The 15,330-nt window shown below is 39.5% G+C and overlaps 1 long non-coding RNA gene and 1 pseudogene across 1 annotated transcript; one reads left to right on the top strand and one right to left on the bottom strand.

Moving 5' to 3' along the window:
* Positions 1 to 2,611: 2,611 nt before the first annotated feature.
* LOC115737994 lies at positions 2,612 to 14,151 on the bottom strand (annotated as a pseudogene).
* On the top strand, positions 7,769 to 8,567 carry LOC125316130. The gene is made up of 2 exons (XR_007199452.1): positions 7,769 to 7,906; positions 8,120 to 8,567. It is a non-coding gene; the product is annotated as an uncharacterized LOC125316130 (long non-coding RNA).
* Positions 14,152 to 15,330: the final 1,179 nt, after the last annotated feature.

Genomic DNA, 15,330 nt, shown 5'->3' with positions numbered 1-15,330 from the left:
ATCCAAGTCCACCCTGCGTTATTTTCCCATCCAACTATGTCGTTGGAATCTGAGGTGCCACCCACTTGTCATCCATCTATGTGTCATTTTTTACACGTCAGCTTAGTTAAATTTCTTCTTTTTTTCCTTCTTCCTTTTATTGCCACTGTGGACACTATGTGAAAGACACTGTTCATCGTGTTCTTTGCGCAGACTCGCTCGACATCAGTCCACTGGTGCTCACCCATTGCCATTTAGACCTTTGAAGACACGCCACGCTACGACCTCCGACAACCCCTTCGCAAATTGGGAGATAACTCATAGTTTGGGGTTTTTAATGGAAGGGTTCCTCAAAGTTCTCATGCATGATGTTGGTGTTCTTGCCAAGCTGCCAGCTTTATCGAGGTCCAAATCAGGTTGTGGCATCCCAATAGTGACGGCTTAAGTACACCCCAAGTGCCATAAGTTGTGTACAGCGCTCACTTTAGTGCCAAAACTTTCAAATCGATCACTTTAGTGCTAAGTTTTTGTAACTTCGACCACTTAAGTGCCAACTTCTTTTAAAAACGATCACTTTAGTGCCGGAGCTAATGTGGCTTGCCGAAAATTCGACACGTGGTATTTTTTGTTAATATTTGAGATGACGTGGCTTGGTGAATTTGACACTAAAGTGATCGTTTTTAAAAGAAGTTGGCACTTAAATAATCGAAGTTACAAAAACTTAGCACTAAAGTGATCGTTTTGAAAGTTTTGGTACTAAAGTGATCAAAGTTACAAAAATTTAGTACTAAAGTGATCGATTTGAAAGTTTTGGCATTAAAGTGAGCGCCGTACACAACTTATGGCACTTGGGGCGTACTTAAGCCCAATAGTGACGTACCCGTCCAAAATCATCCAAGGTCCCTCTCGCAGTGCAAAATCATAGTCATCAGTGCTCGGAAATTTGGCAATGAACAACATCGTTTCCTAGCTCAATAACTGTGGACTTTGGAGCTCAGCCCACAGAGATGAGTCAGGAGCTTGCCTCCTCATCTTAGTTGCCGAGCATGATAACTTCCATGACGCCAGATAGCAGCATGAACCAACATTTTGGCTCTTGATTCGTGTCGATAGTAGCAAGCTACGATGCTAGTCGGCATCCATGAAATAGCACATGTTTGCTGCTATTGCCTTTCGGTATGTTCAGGCTTGGTTTGGTGCTGACATGCTCCCTTGATTGATCACAAGCGCCAGCTATGCACAAGCACTGGTTGTGTCGAACTCGTGCTCTTTGCTTCGATAGATGGTCCGTGGTCCTGGTGAAACATTCTTTTTTTTTTTTTACTGGTGCTTCTTCGATTGGAGCATCTTCCAGACTAGTACGTTCTCTGGGGTGGCAGCTGAGTTCAGCAGCAATACCAAATTAGAACTCTCAGGTCGAAATCCAGCTAAAGAATCCATGTGAAACGAACAAATATTTTAGCCCAACCGAATGCGCGACCACTTCTCAAGATATGTATAGCTTGGAAACGTATTCTGCGCATCATAAGTAAGTCAAAAGTACTCGAAATAGGAGTAAATTCAACCGATGATAGAATTCATGTATGCAAATTTTTGTGACATTGGTCCTCTCCTCTTTAAGCGGGGTGTTTGGTTCAATTTTGAAATTCAAGTGTTGATTCTTATTTTTCTTTCATATTTCACATCAAAAGAGAGAAATTTTTAATTTTTTTTTACATATAGATAAATATATTTGATGTGAAGTCATGTCGAAATTTTCCTAATTTCTTTTAACATATAAAATATTTTCTTTGTCTGTTAATATTAATATACGAAGCAAAAAGAGACACTATGCCTTTTTTTTTTTTTTTTTTTGCTAAATGGAGTAGATTATAATTTTTCATGAAAGTGACTCAAACTCAAACATGCAAGATGCTTCAGGAGTTTCTAAATAGCTAGCTCTCTACATCTATGCCTCTGAACTATCGAAAACTTATAAGACCGGCATAAACTCAAGGGGAAGATGCCCTTTGCTACCGCGAACTTTTACCTTTAAAGTTCATTTCCATCACTTCGACTCCTACTTCTTTTAAGGCCATAGGAAATCGAGAAATCAAGTAATGAAATCCAATTCTCTCACTACGTATGCAAAAGTTATCTCGTATTCCTATTGATTTATTTCTTTGCCTGAATCTAATTATTCACGAAGCGCATGATGCATTATGATCAAACAATTAGATGAGGTGAGATAGTGTCAGAGCTTAGAGTTACTATTTGTTCCACTACTCCGATGCTTTGAAAGCCAGTCATCAATCCTACTTGTTCTCACAGTGCAGCGAGCATCGGCATTGCCGCAACGAGACCACTCCATTCCCATCCACCCATGGACGGAAAGCATATGAACAACGTGATATTACCCTAATCATAATACTACAGTAGAATGATATCGCGTGGGCTTATACTAATCAATGAGTCTACAATTCCTCAATAGCGAGTCTCACGGTTTCTAGAAATGCGAGTTGACTATAGTAGGATATGCCTCTACAAGGTTGTCCAGTGCAAGTCTCCACTGTTTTCGAAATTGGAAATTCGCCTTGATTGAGTAGAAATAAAATGCGTCGGAACCTCATGGGAAAATGGTAAAAAGAGAGATTCATTTCTGAGAAGCCAACCATAGAGCTACATAAATAGAATGACATACAGACGAAGAGAACAGATTGACAAGGGTAACATGCCCAGACATGGGTAACATGCACAGAAAAGTCTAGTTGGGTAACATGCCCAGACAAGGGTAACATGCAATGGTAACATGCCCAGACAAGGGTAACATGCAAAGAAAAATCGGCGACTTCCTAGTTGTCATAAACTCTCAGTAATATATGTAGCTCAAGAAAAGTTCCTCTCTCTCTCTCTCTCTCTCTCTTCCCCCTTTAACCATTAAGCCAGCAGCAACATTTTGAGTCCCACCATCATAGATGGCCTGGCTTCCGCCAGCAACTCCCATACCCATCGCTGCCTGCTTGAGAGGATGCTGTCCTCGCATGAGAGGATGCATGCCGCCCATCTTGCTCATTGCTAACTGTCGCTCGTAGGCTAATAGTTCAGCACTAGAAAGGCCTGGTAATGGTGCCACTGCAGCAGGTGGAGGAAGGGGATTGGAGCTTGTTCCTGGGGGAGTAGGCTTGCTACCCAAGGAGCACTGCAAGCACAAACAAATCAGAAGTCAGCTTTGGTTCAATCGAAAACACCAGGGGGAGGAAGTCTTGTATTAACTACTGTTTTTCACAAGCTAGAGCCCCTGATCTATTTTTACCACTGCCAAGATGCGGACAGCAATTATATCTTAAACTCTATGCCCCGAAACCTTCAAATTATTGAAAAGATAGAACACTCCACTTGTATTGCCAGAAAATCATTCTATTACCATAACACATGCCACCTTTGCTTAACCTTGTAGCGGATAAGAGGTACAGCCGAACATGTGGGCGCACAACATGCTGATGAAGTAATAGCTACAGCATTGACAGATTTGAGTTTAAATCCGTCCTAAGTCGAAGAGCAATAACCTCATCCAAAAGCGTTTAGTGTAGTCACTTAAATGCACAAAACTCAAAGACAACTTGCATTCAATTCTCGGTGTAGTATACAAAAATGAGGTCTTCGACCAAGGTTATAACTGTGGGAGGTGGTCGGATTTACGACCAGGAAAAGAAAAGAAGTGTGGTACTTCCACTTATATCAGCATGATTGCAAAATTAGTAATCTTCCACTACATTTTATATGGAATAGATACTTTTCTAATCAGCACCCTATGAAATGAAAAATTAGAAATGAAGAGCATTAGTAACAAGCCCAAGAACACACCTTAATTTGTCTTCCGCATAGAAGTGACTCAGAATTTTCGATTTGAATGGCTAATGCTGCTTCTGCATGAGTACTACACCTCTCGAAACCAAATCCTTTGTTTCTTTGGACCGGGACCTCCTCAATCACTCCAGCACCAGGAGCATGAAAATGGCAATGAAGATCAAGCTGAGTGACCTGCAAATTTAAAATGACTAAGAATTTCCCCAAAAAAGTTGGAGACAAATAACTTCTTAAAATTAGCCTACACAGTTAATTTATACAAGCTCGCGTGCACGCACATATATTTACAACGATGCAATTATAGCATAAAGTCTTCCTTAGTTATAATGAAACCCTTTCCTAGGCAGCACAGTGAACTAAACTTGAACAAAAGACGTAAGGGAAAACTACACATGGTATCATGTTCCATGGGGTAAAATGCACTCTATCATTTCAAAAGAAATAACACTTTACAAGTCATAGTTCGCAAAACTACCTCCTACTTCATAAACTCCACAATCCCTGTAAATGCCCATCACCAAAAATTCAAATACTTACAATTGTCATTTTATTCACTTGAAAGGCCAATTTAAACTTGCAAATTGTTGGAGCCATTTTCCATATAAGTAAGTTTAACTTTGATAGAATAAGCTCATCAGCTCTTCCTCTCTACTCATTCACCTACTCTTCACACACCCACTTCCTGAATTCTCTCCTCTAAATAAGGCTACAAAGTATGAACTAATGTAGCACTGACATCAGATAGTTTATAATAAAAAGTATAACAGAATAAATTAGTCTAAAAAATTATTCTGGTATAGACCCAAAATGTGGTTGCATTAGTTAGAGTTAACTTAATCAAATACTGTATACGTGTCTTAGTGCAAAAGCCAGGGGACTATCAGTGTTGGCATGCGGTTCTCTTTTTGAGTTCTCATGTCCCACTAACTAAACAAATCAAGAAAACATGTTTCACTAAATGAACTATCGTTTTTTATTCAACCTTTCTTTCTTATATTTTTCTTTCAATCTAAAGAAAAAGAAGCATCTTTCACGAAATTTAAAGAGCAAGAATTTACCAAAAAAAAAATTACATGACTTCAAGGGATCTCAAAAGTTTGTATTTATTTAGTTTTAGAAATTCGAAGTGGTCAACATTAAACAGAAGTCAAAGCTCAAATAGTAAAAACAAAAAAAGATCAATCCAAATCTCTAATATAATTTGATTTACTACTTAATTTTTAGATAACAATTATCATGTAAGCAAGTTAAGATTTGTAGAACAAGATAAATAGGGTGCATGGAATTAGCATTTAAAAAATTACTTCTTTTCTTACACGCAATTTCAGTTGAAATTAATTAGAGCAATTTTTTCACATCTAATTCTAATTTGACTTCTAATCATTGTTGAATTTTGTAAACTGAAATTATCTAATCTGTTTGTGAGATTTTGTCTCCTCATAATGTTGGCACTCAAAGAATGTAATACAATACATCCAAATTTAGTTATTGCAAAAGTTAGCATCAAATTAACTAATAAAGAGGAAAGGAATACTATTCAATCTGATATGAAAAAAACATGAAAAGAATCAGAACAAGCTCTGCACTTTGATTTCTTCTTCATTATATAGAAAATAATTTGGATCAGTACTAAAGTGACAAGTCCAAATCCTCATCCTTTTTGTGATAATTCAATTTCTTGAGCTCTTCAAACACTTGCTTGAACTATAAGTTATTTATAACAATAAAAAAGAGACCCATGCATAGGACGGGCTTCTTGACTAGTTATAACTAAAGAAGGGCATTATGCTACTGCAAAAGTACACAGATGGTTGATGCATATTTAGACTTTATAAAAACAAAGAATTACAGTTTCTTTGGATATAACTTTATTACTGGTTGCAGAAGAATAAAACACAGATGGCTAATGTAGTAATGTCAATATGACGATGTCAAGTGTAACTTTAAGAACCCGCGATGCAAAGTTTACTGTACCCCCAGTTCATGATGAAGATATGAGTTTTCCTTACAGATAATCTGGAAAAACCGCTTTGATTTGCCCCGAATTACTTAAAAATCTGCCATATGGACAGCAACACCGAAAGATAGTACAAGAAAGAGAGATCGCTCTTGACTTTGGAGCTAAATTTCCTACATAAACAGTTGTCTACTGATTATTATTTTCCGGAGCATCACTCTGTACCCTCCCTACCATCCTCTGCAATGACAAAAAGAGGGTAGATGATACGTGAAACAATCACGAGAAGGAAAATGCCTACAACAGTTGATAATACAATGACTCTAGGCAGTAAAACTTAAAATGCCCGTTCCTTCGAGCATCGCATAGCAACCAAGATGAATCCAAGAAAGTTTTGTTTCAAAAATGGCTAACCTGATGAGCCATTAGATAGCTCCACCACACTTTTGGCATCAGAGCTCTGCTTTATCTTCCATGCGACCAGCACCCTTTGTCGCCCAACTGCAACAGAGCTCCACCACACTTTTGGCATCAGAGCTCCGCTTTATCTTCCATGCCACCAGCACCCTTTGTCGCCCAATTGCAACATGCCTGTCTGCTGCCAAGCCATTAACCTGAATATAAAGCAAATGTAACTTGAATTTACATGGAGACCGTAAAAAGAACTAGCCATCATGTTATTACCAGGGAAGAATGTTCAACTTTCTGGCATTTCACTGAACCGCTGAACTACCACTATACTATCCAAAATAATTCAACTGTTGCCAACTTCTTATTATGTCCAAATTTCTACCAGAAAGTGATCCTTAATAAACCCACAGGCCCTATTCAATATGATCATCATCCCAATCTACAGTAATCAATGTGCTCACAAAGTAGCAAAGAAAAAAGGCACCACCTATTTGTGAAAAAAAAAAAATCGCCATTGTGACAACAATGTGCTTGGAGTGGACAACCACACCGATTTTTATGAAAACTACGAATGGAACAAAAATCAAATAAAATTAGTGACAACCCCAAATTTCCTTTTCTTTTGGCAAAAGACAACCACATATATTTACGATTGAAAAATGGCTCAAAATTGTGGACCACCCTTAATATCTCGCCCCCAACACATCAAGCCAATCTAGGTATCTCAGGGAAACAGCATGATTATGATCCAAGAAAGAGTTTTCCATCTAGCAACTAGTTACTATAGACAAAGATAAGAAGGATGTCTGGAAGTTTCAAAAGTCTGTTTAAGAAAATCTGAACTTCAGTATCAATAGTTCGTCTGTTTCACTATTCCAGTAACCAAGATAAAGAAGGCAATCTCCTTAACATAGACGGCCATAACACATGTAAATGTGAGAAAAACAGTTTTCTTCAGAAGGCAGAAAGTTTACCAGTCAAATCGTATATTACAATCTGGGCATCCTGAATGCCAACAGAACCACCACAAACAAACAGACAACCTTAATACTGGTGATTAAGAACAACAGAATATGTATGTGTCCAATGGATGCAGAACTTATAGATGTAGGAAACAACAATAGGTTCAGGAGAATGCAATGAAGCACCTGTTGGTTCCTGAAAGAAACAAAGCCAAACCCCATTGAACATCCAGTCTTCTGATCCCACATAACCCGAGCATCTCTGTGTTTTAGCACAATGGTACAATTTACTACCACAGTTATTTGGGCTTGACTGACGGGAATGCATACTGCCATCATAATGTCTTTTTACAATTTCTCTTGTACTAGAAAGTTTGCACTTACAGCAAAAAAAAAAAAAAAAAAAAGCAAGATAAGGAGATGTGAAACTTACGAACAGCTGGGATAAACAGAAAAGCATGCAAACTGTAAGAAATGGTCCAAAAAAAAAAAAAAAGAGATAAAGAAATTACAGAAAAAGTGAGCCCATAAGTCCATCTTTTAAGGAAGGCCTCAGCTCATCTGAAGAAAACAAAATGAAGCTTCTGCTGGTGGAGTCGTGAAATGAGGAAAATTAGAATAGCTTCGAAGGGGAGAGAGAGATAGAGAGTACGTAGAAAAAAAATAGAAGGAAAGAAAGAGAAAGGGATTTCTTGCATGCACGCTCAAGGAGTCTCGGTGAGTCAACAATTAACTCCGTTAGCAACGTCCGGTAAGTCCTTTACCCCTTTATTTGTTCAGTTGAAGGAATTTTCAAAATTAAGGCACAAATTTGAGGTTTGATTGATTTTGAGCTGTGAGATTCAATTGAGGAGTTGCTGGACTGCATTTTTGTATAAGAGTGAAACTTTAGGGTGTTGTGAAGCTGCGGGATTTGACGAATCTTGAAATGGAGCTACGGTTTGTCCGGAGCGAATTTTTTAAGTTAGGTGGGCGTACTGAACAGTAGCGAACAGTACACTTCGGGGCTGAGTTTCATCTGTTTCGGGCTAATTTGTGAGTGGGTTAAGTTGGGGATCTTGTAGTACAACGAAAGGTTTTTCTAGACTATAAGTTTGCTTGAAGCGAAGTTTGAAGGAGGAAGTTATGGCGCAAACGATTTTAGCACGCAAGCTATACGTAGCAGACGATAATGGTCTTTCACTATGGGCGAGGTTTTTGATGGCTCGTAGATGTCATTTTATCGATGAACAAGCTTAGTTTAGTCAAGCCGTTTGTTAGAATCTTGTTTTACTCAGTTTTTGATATCCTTTTTCAATTATTTGATAGACAGACAAATGCGTTGGCTCGACTAACTATCGTAGGTTGGTTTTCGACTTTCTCATGTGAGTGGCGCTATCTCTTCTTCGAATTTATAAACTCATATTTCGAAGGCGATATGAATTAGATGCATTAGGAGTTACAAAATGACATTTTTATTACATAAAAATATGGATCAAGCATTTACTACTCTTTGATCATTTGAGGGTGATTTGAGAAACTTGTTTGAGAGGTGTTGTGAAAGTTAATATATACATATTACGTTATGGATTGGTTTAGGGATAGTTATGGGTATTTATTAAGAAAAAATCGATAAATTGAGTTGTGTTTGTGGAAAGATTGTGTGTTTCGATTTGTAAAACCGATTGATAATATATGCAAGTATATTTTGGTTTAGCTTTGTGAATTTTGGAGGATGCTATTGTTATGAGTTTGTGGTGCTCAAGATTTTTGTGAACCCATTTGAAGGATTTGTGAGTATGTGCATACTAGTTTAGAATACTCTTGTGGGCCAAGCCATCGACATTGTAGGTGGAGACCTTGCTAAGGGGGAATCTTGGTCGCCTTTTGTCACGAGGTGTAATGCGCGACTATGGTTGGATTCTTGAGCACGGGATTGATCAATGGATAGACCATTGACATGTTTTGACGAGATCACGAGATTAGTCAATGGATAGACAATTGACATGTTTTGACCAGATTACGAGATTGGCCAATAGATAGACCACCGACATGTTTTGCCCAGATTACGAGATTGACCAATGGATAAACCATTGACATATGTTTTTGATGATATTGATCAATGAAATGGACCATTGACATGTGATTTAAGATTAGTCGACGGAATGGACCATCGACGTGTGATTTGATGAGACTAATCAATGGAATAAACCATTGACGTTCTGTTTTGATATTACTGAGGAAATGAGTTTGTTAAAAAGATAAAACTTGTTTTTGACCTTGTACATATGCTATAATGAGAATCTGTGATATGTATATGGTCTTGTGGAAAGATATAACCTGCTTTTGGTATTGTCTATGTACGAACTGCAACATTTGAAAATAATGTGTCGTAGTATTTTACTATTTTGTGATTGTGTATTTCAACGTTCATTTTGACCATATGCGTACAAATATTTGCTAAAAGCAAATAACTTATATTTGAAATTGCATGTACATTATGAATCAAAGTATTGAGTTTGTTATGATTTTGTATATATGCATAGTGGGTGCTCGATCTGCTCAGAAGATATACACATTACTCACTAAGCTATGGTTGCTCCCCCTCCTTTCATTCCCATTTTTCCAGGTTCTCCAGTTAGCGGCCACTAGAGCGAGAGCGATACCGATGGGGAGGATTTTGAGTGGTTTGATGCTACGTCCTTCAGATGGAAGGATTGTCGCATCATGGCCCCATTCTTCATGGATTTCGGATGTGACACAAACAACATGGCATCCATCACATCAGCACTGAGGTCAACAACAAAAATGTTGAAATGGCCTACACATTCAAAAAGTAGTTATATGAAGCATCGATGAAGATATGTATTATAGCACCATGAGGAGTAATAATAAGCTATTGTAGAACAAGAACCAGAGCAAACCTGAAGTGTCCTCTCTCTGACCACAGGCATATGCTTAATTAACTTTAAGGCGTTGCCCAAATCTGCAAGCCGTGGAATGGGACAAGCTCAGCAAAAAGAGAGTAATCCAATGGCATGAATGCTCAAGTTGTAATTGCAACATCGGAAACTGAAAATCCAGTATAGTTTCTACTCACAGATGCCGTCCATTCAGAGAAAGAATCTCAACAGCAGCGGATCTTTGATCAAAGTAGAGAATAAACCCATAGGACGACTGTGTACAGAACGGAAAAGAAAATTGTTAGCAATAGACAATATCCAAGCAAGTGAAGCAACATATTCTATCATTTCTGTTCAATTTTTCCAGGTGCTTCGGCAATTTCATCAAAACCCAAATACAGATAGCATATCTAACTTCCAAATCGAAACCTATACGTTCTCCTTTCTAATAAGTTTGCAGCCCTCAACAGGACCTGTACCAGCAAAAACCTCTTGAAGAAGTGGCTCTGTCACCTGAGTATGAATGTTGCCCACATAGCTGCATTATACAACGAATACCAAGAACAATAAGTTTCTAACTCGAGAATTTGAAAACAAAAAAATGAACTCCTAGTGTCCCTGAGTTAAGTTAAAACAAAGATGAGAGAAAACCCAAAAGAAATATTCCGGTGCATCTTCAAGCAAAAGTCTTAATGTCAGAAGATTTTAATATATATGACAATTACCACAGCACAAATCTGAGCCTTACTCTGAGCCTTACATAGCCTCAATTTAAGGTAACCAAAGAAACATGATAAACGGACAAACAGGCGGTTGAAACAGAGAAATGGAAATAACAGCATGAAGGAAAGACTTGACAAAGACTTACACTGCGGCAAGTACTTGGATCAAAACTATGAGGCACATTTCCACTTGCAATTGGTTCTATCGGCAGAACAATAGGGGGAAAAGAAAATTCAAAAGAAAGAACGAATAACGTTGCTTTGCTTGAGAGTATTCTAAACCAAAGACAAAGACATACCATACTAATATCCATTAAGCAGGCAAAGATGAACCAAGATACGAGCAAAAAATTATCCATAATGGGCAAGACAAGATCAGAAAGAAGATTAACAAAGAGTCCAACAAACAGCCACTCCAAAAGGATTCATGATATACAAACTAAATTACACCATTAAAGCAATAATAGTAAGCTGTAATAACCAGCTTCTAACATCAAGTCCCAACAAAAACTTCTGTGATCTAGTCAGGATATTCATTAACGCGTAGCTCGAGCATTGATCAAAATTCTGAAGACAGAATGACTCAGCGCCCAGCAGGAGCTTCACAAAAATGGATAATCTGAAAGTTTCCCGGGACAAAGAGAAAGATCAAATATTCCAACTAAATAAGCTAGATAAGGAATAAAACAAAATCCACAACCAATTACCATTCTTGAGGATGTATTCTATGAAAGTATTCCCTATTTTCACATCTTGTTAAATAATGATGACCGCAAATATTTAAAATTTCAACATTTGCAATGGTTACTCCTTCAAGCCATGCCATGCCACAAAATAGCAATTTATCATGCTTGCACATTACAACATCTATATGTGAACTTGTTAAATCTTGTCAACACGGCATTACAAGTAATCTCTGAAGAAATATAATTCCGGCCCATCTTTGTCGTGATCCAATCTTATTCCCTGCCACCAGCCCCAATCCCCCAAACTAAGTGTCCTCTTTTGCTAGTTTTTAACCTTGTTCATGCTCACTAATAACCGGATTCCAAAAATTCCAAGATGCCACAGGCTTCACCGCATAATTCACCATCCCAGTCCTTGAATCATTCCCCCATGACCCATAATTTTTCCATCTCCTCAATAAGTCCTTTTCCTTCTGCTTGACTAATCATCAGAAGTTTCTCGCATACCCTATCTAAAGCAACCCTACACGAACAACAGCCATGTGCTTAACAGAAGTATAGGAAGACAGATGAATATAAAAGAAATTAAGTCCATATCCTGCTTAAGGAATATTCACAGAGATTAAATGGAAATTCAAAATATTCTGCAGAGCATAATGTTTTGGAGAAGAAGAATATTTTTTTTATTTTCCTTCTTACATTCTTTTAGTTCCATTTAAACCGTTTGTAGGGAGCTTCTCTGTTCTCTCCTTTAGGATGTAAGGTAAACGAGCTACAGCTTAAGCATTCCACGTAAGTCCATCAACTCAAGATATTGACCCAATCCCTCATGAAGTGGACTGATGGAGGATAAGTAAGCTTACACAGCCAAAGAAGAGTGAAATGACGTGGCGTCTTGCAGTGGCTGTAGAAGTGCCCAGTCTTGGAAAAGGCTATCAAAGGAAGATTCTACGGTCAAGTAGCGGTTCACCTTTGCCAGATAGAAACTTGTAAGTTGTAATATAAGTGGTGACATTTACCAGATAGAAGCTTGTAAGTTGTAATATAAGTGGTAATTTGCTCTCAGTTCTTCCTAGTATCACAAGGGAATTAGAGCAATTTACAGATCACCCCATAAGCTGAAGCTGAAAAATAAATACATTTTCACGTTGAATTAGATCATGTTTGGACCCCGCAGCATACCTTTCAGTTTCAATAGCTTAAGGCTGTGTTCTTCCATCATGTCTAGCATGATCTAGTATTGTTCTTAGACTTATCCAAATATTGCTCCAGTAAAAACAATCCAAAACGGAATTATTTCCTTATAAAAGAAAAGGTCAACAACAACAGCTAACTCCACTAGAATCAATACCTAATGGGTGGCGATGGGCGAACATACAAACTGCACAGATCATTTGTTTTCTGATAGATGGAACTGAAGAATGAAAGACAAGAAGCTGCACCTCATTTCCACCTTCCTGATAACTAACATACTTCAAAAGATGTCTCCACACTATCTAACAAAGAAATCGCAACTACACAACAGAAGGGCAAGCACTGCAGGACCCTAGCTGCAAAAACGAAATAAACAAACCACTTCCTGCGACCTAAATCCCTTGTCTAACAACACAGTCCGACCCCACAAGAAGACAAAATCGGGTTGTGATTAAATGTTCACACTATATCATCTTACTTGGACAAAAACCCCGAACACCGGAATCATCAAAATTGCGAATTCGGAGGTCACAAACGCAGCCATCAACAATCACACAAATGCATCCATCAACATTAACATGTGACAAGACGAAATGCGAGAAACCGGAGGAGGAGCCAAGAATTGAACCGGATTTTTTGTTCAGCTCATATTCGGTTCAGGGTGAGATTGGGTTCGTTTCAAGCGTACACTCCTTTCACACGCCACACGAAGAGTAGAACTGAGAAGTGCAGTCTACTTGAGTCTCACCCTCCAAATCGTCCTCGTTTTTCTTGGAAACCGCGAGCTAAGAGGTACAGTCTGCTTGAGCCTCACCCTCCAAATAGTCCTCGTGTGTCTAGGAAACCGCCGCTAGTGCGTACCATGCGCTTGGATCAGGATAGACACATGGTCGACCTACCTATTGGCCGATTCGGTTGCGATCTGTGCGCTCAGCTTGATCTCCAACATGATCGGGGAAATCAAGGCCAGCAAATCGATGGACCCGCACGAAGAGCTAAGCACCTTTCGGGCACCATTTCTGTTGCTACACTTGGGGGGCTGCGACACGATTGACACCTACGCCATGGAAGACAATAAGCTCTGGCTCAGGCATTTGCTGGCGAACCAGGCGGGCTTGACAGTTTATGTTCTAGCAATGGCGTGGACTCATCCTAGCCTACTACTCCTCGCCATTCTGATACTGCTCTCAGTTACCTAATAGTACAGCAAGAGGGTTTGGATGCTCCGTTCCGCCAGCAACTGTATCATCTCTTCTCACTTGTAAAGGAGAACACTAGCACAACACATCTCAGGAATGAAATGGCAAGCTTACAAATAAAGACCCAGCTCATATATAACGTCTTTGCCTTCGCATAAAACACATTGATGAAGCCCAATTCGATTTCAATGACTTTGAAAATGTCTTCATTGGACTTGTCACGCAGTATCGACAAGCAAGCATCACATTTCTCCAAGCTGGAGAAATGATCTACGAGAAGGCACTAACTACTGTCAACCAAGCTACAGGCCACTAGCAGGACGTGTACATCGAACTTGTATTCTTGATTCTTGTAGATCCTTCTTGGATCTTAATTTCTGTCACAGAAGATCACCGATCACATGATTTCATCACAATCACCACATCATCTTGATGAGGCACGATGTTGTACCCTCGACCCTCTTCAACTCGCATTTAACGGGGTCGGGATTCGGCGAGGGAGTGAGCGGCATGGAGGACACAAACCCTCTTGCCAAAGGTATACCACCCCTCTCACCGTAGGTATAACCCCACCAAAAGTATTCCAACAAGATTGTCGAGGAATGATAAATCATGCGATCGGCGATCTTCTGGGATCTCCGAGAACCAAGAATACAAGCGCAATGTGCGCGCACTGCTAGTGGCCGGCAGCTTGGACAACACCCGTCAGTGCCTTTTTGTAGATCATTCTAAACGCGATGCCAATCGATATTGCATGACAAGCCCAATGAAAACATTTTCAAAGTCAAGCCCAATGAAGAATGTCATTGGAATTGAACTGGGCCTTACGACGTATCCTATGCAAAAGCAAAGGCCGTCTATACAAGCTGGGGCTTTATTTGTAGACTCACCATCTCATTCTCAATGTGTCGCCTTGGTGCTCCTCTTCAAGCGAAGAGCGATGATACAGTTCTGGTGGCAGGGAGGACCCAAACTCTCTCGCCGTACTTATAGATACCTGAGAGCAGTGTAAGAATGACGATGAGTGGTAGGCTAATATGAGTACACGTCATTACAAGAACATAAACCGCCAAGCCCACCTACTTCCACCAACACTAGCAAATGCCTGAGCCGGAGCTTGTTGTCTCCCATGGCGTAGGCACTAATTGTGTCAGGGGCCCCCAAATGCAACAACAGAAATGGCACCCAAAAAGTAATTAGCTATGCATGTGGGTCCATCGATTTGCCGGTTTTGATTTCCCTCATCATGTTGGAGATCAAGCCAAGCACATAGATCGCAACCGAATCGGCCAATAGGTGGCCGACAAACGACGATTAGGAGGGTGAAGCTCAAGCAGACTGCACCTCTCAGCTCCCACTCCTTCCACGCATCACCTGAAGAGGAGACCACCTCCGACAGCCTCCATGCCCTCATTAGGACTGCAAGACATGTTTGCCGACAAACAAATAAGCCAATGCCAAATGATTCAACATGAAACATGAGGCCTAATGG

Source organism: Rhodamnia argentea, chromosome 8 (genome assembly GCF_020921035.1).
Source record: "Rhodamnia argentea isolate NSW1041297 chromosome 8, ASM2092103v1, whole genome shotgun sequence".
Lineage (NCBI taxonomy): Eukaryota > Viridiplantae > Streptophyta > Magnoliopsida > Myrtales > Myrtaceae > Rhodamnia > Rhodamnia argentea.
Note: the sequence above shows the minus strand (reverse complement) of the source record. Positions and strands in the feature narration are given on the sequence as shown.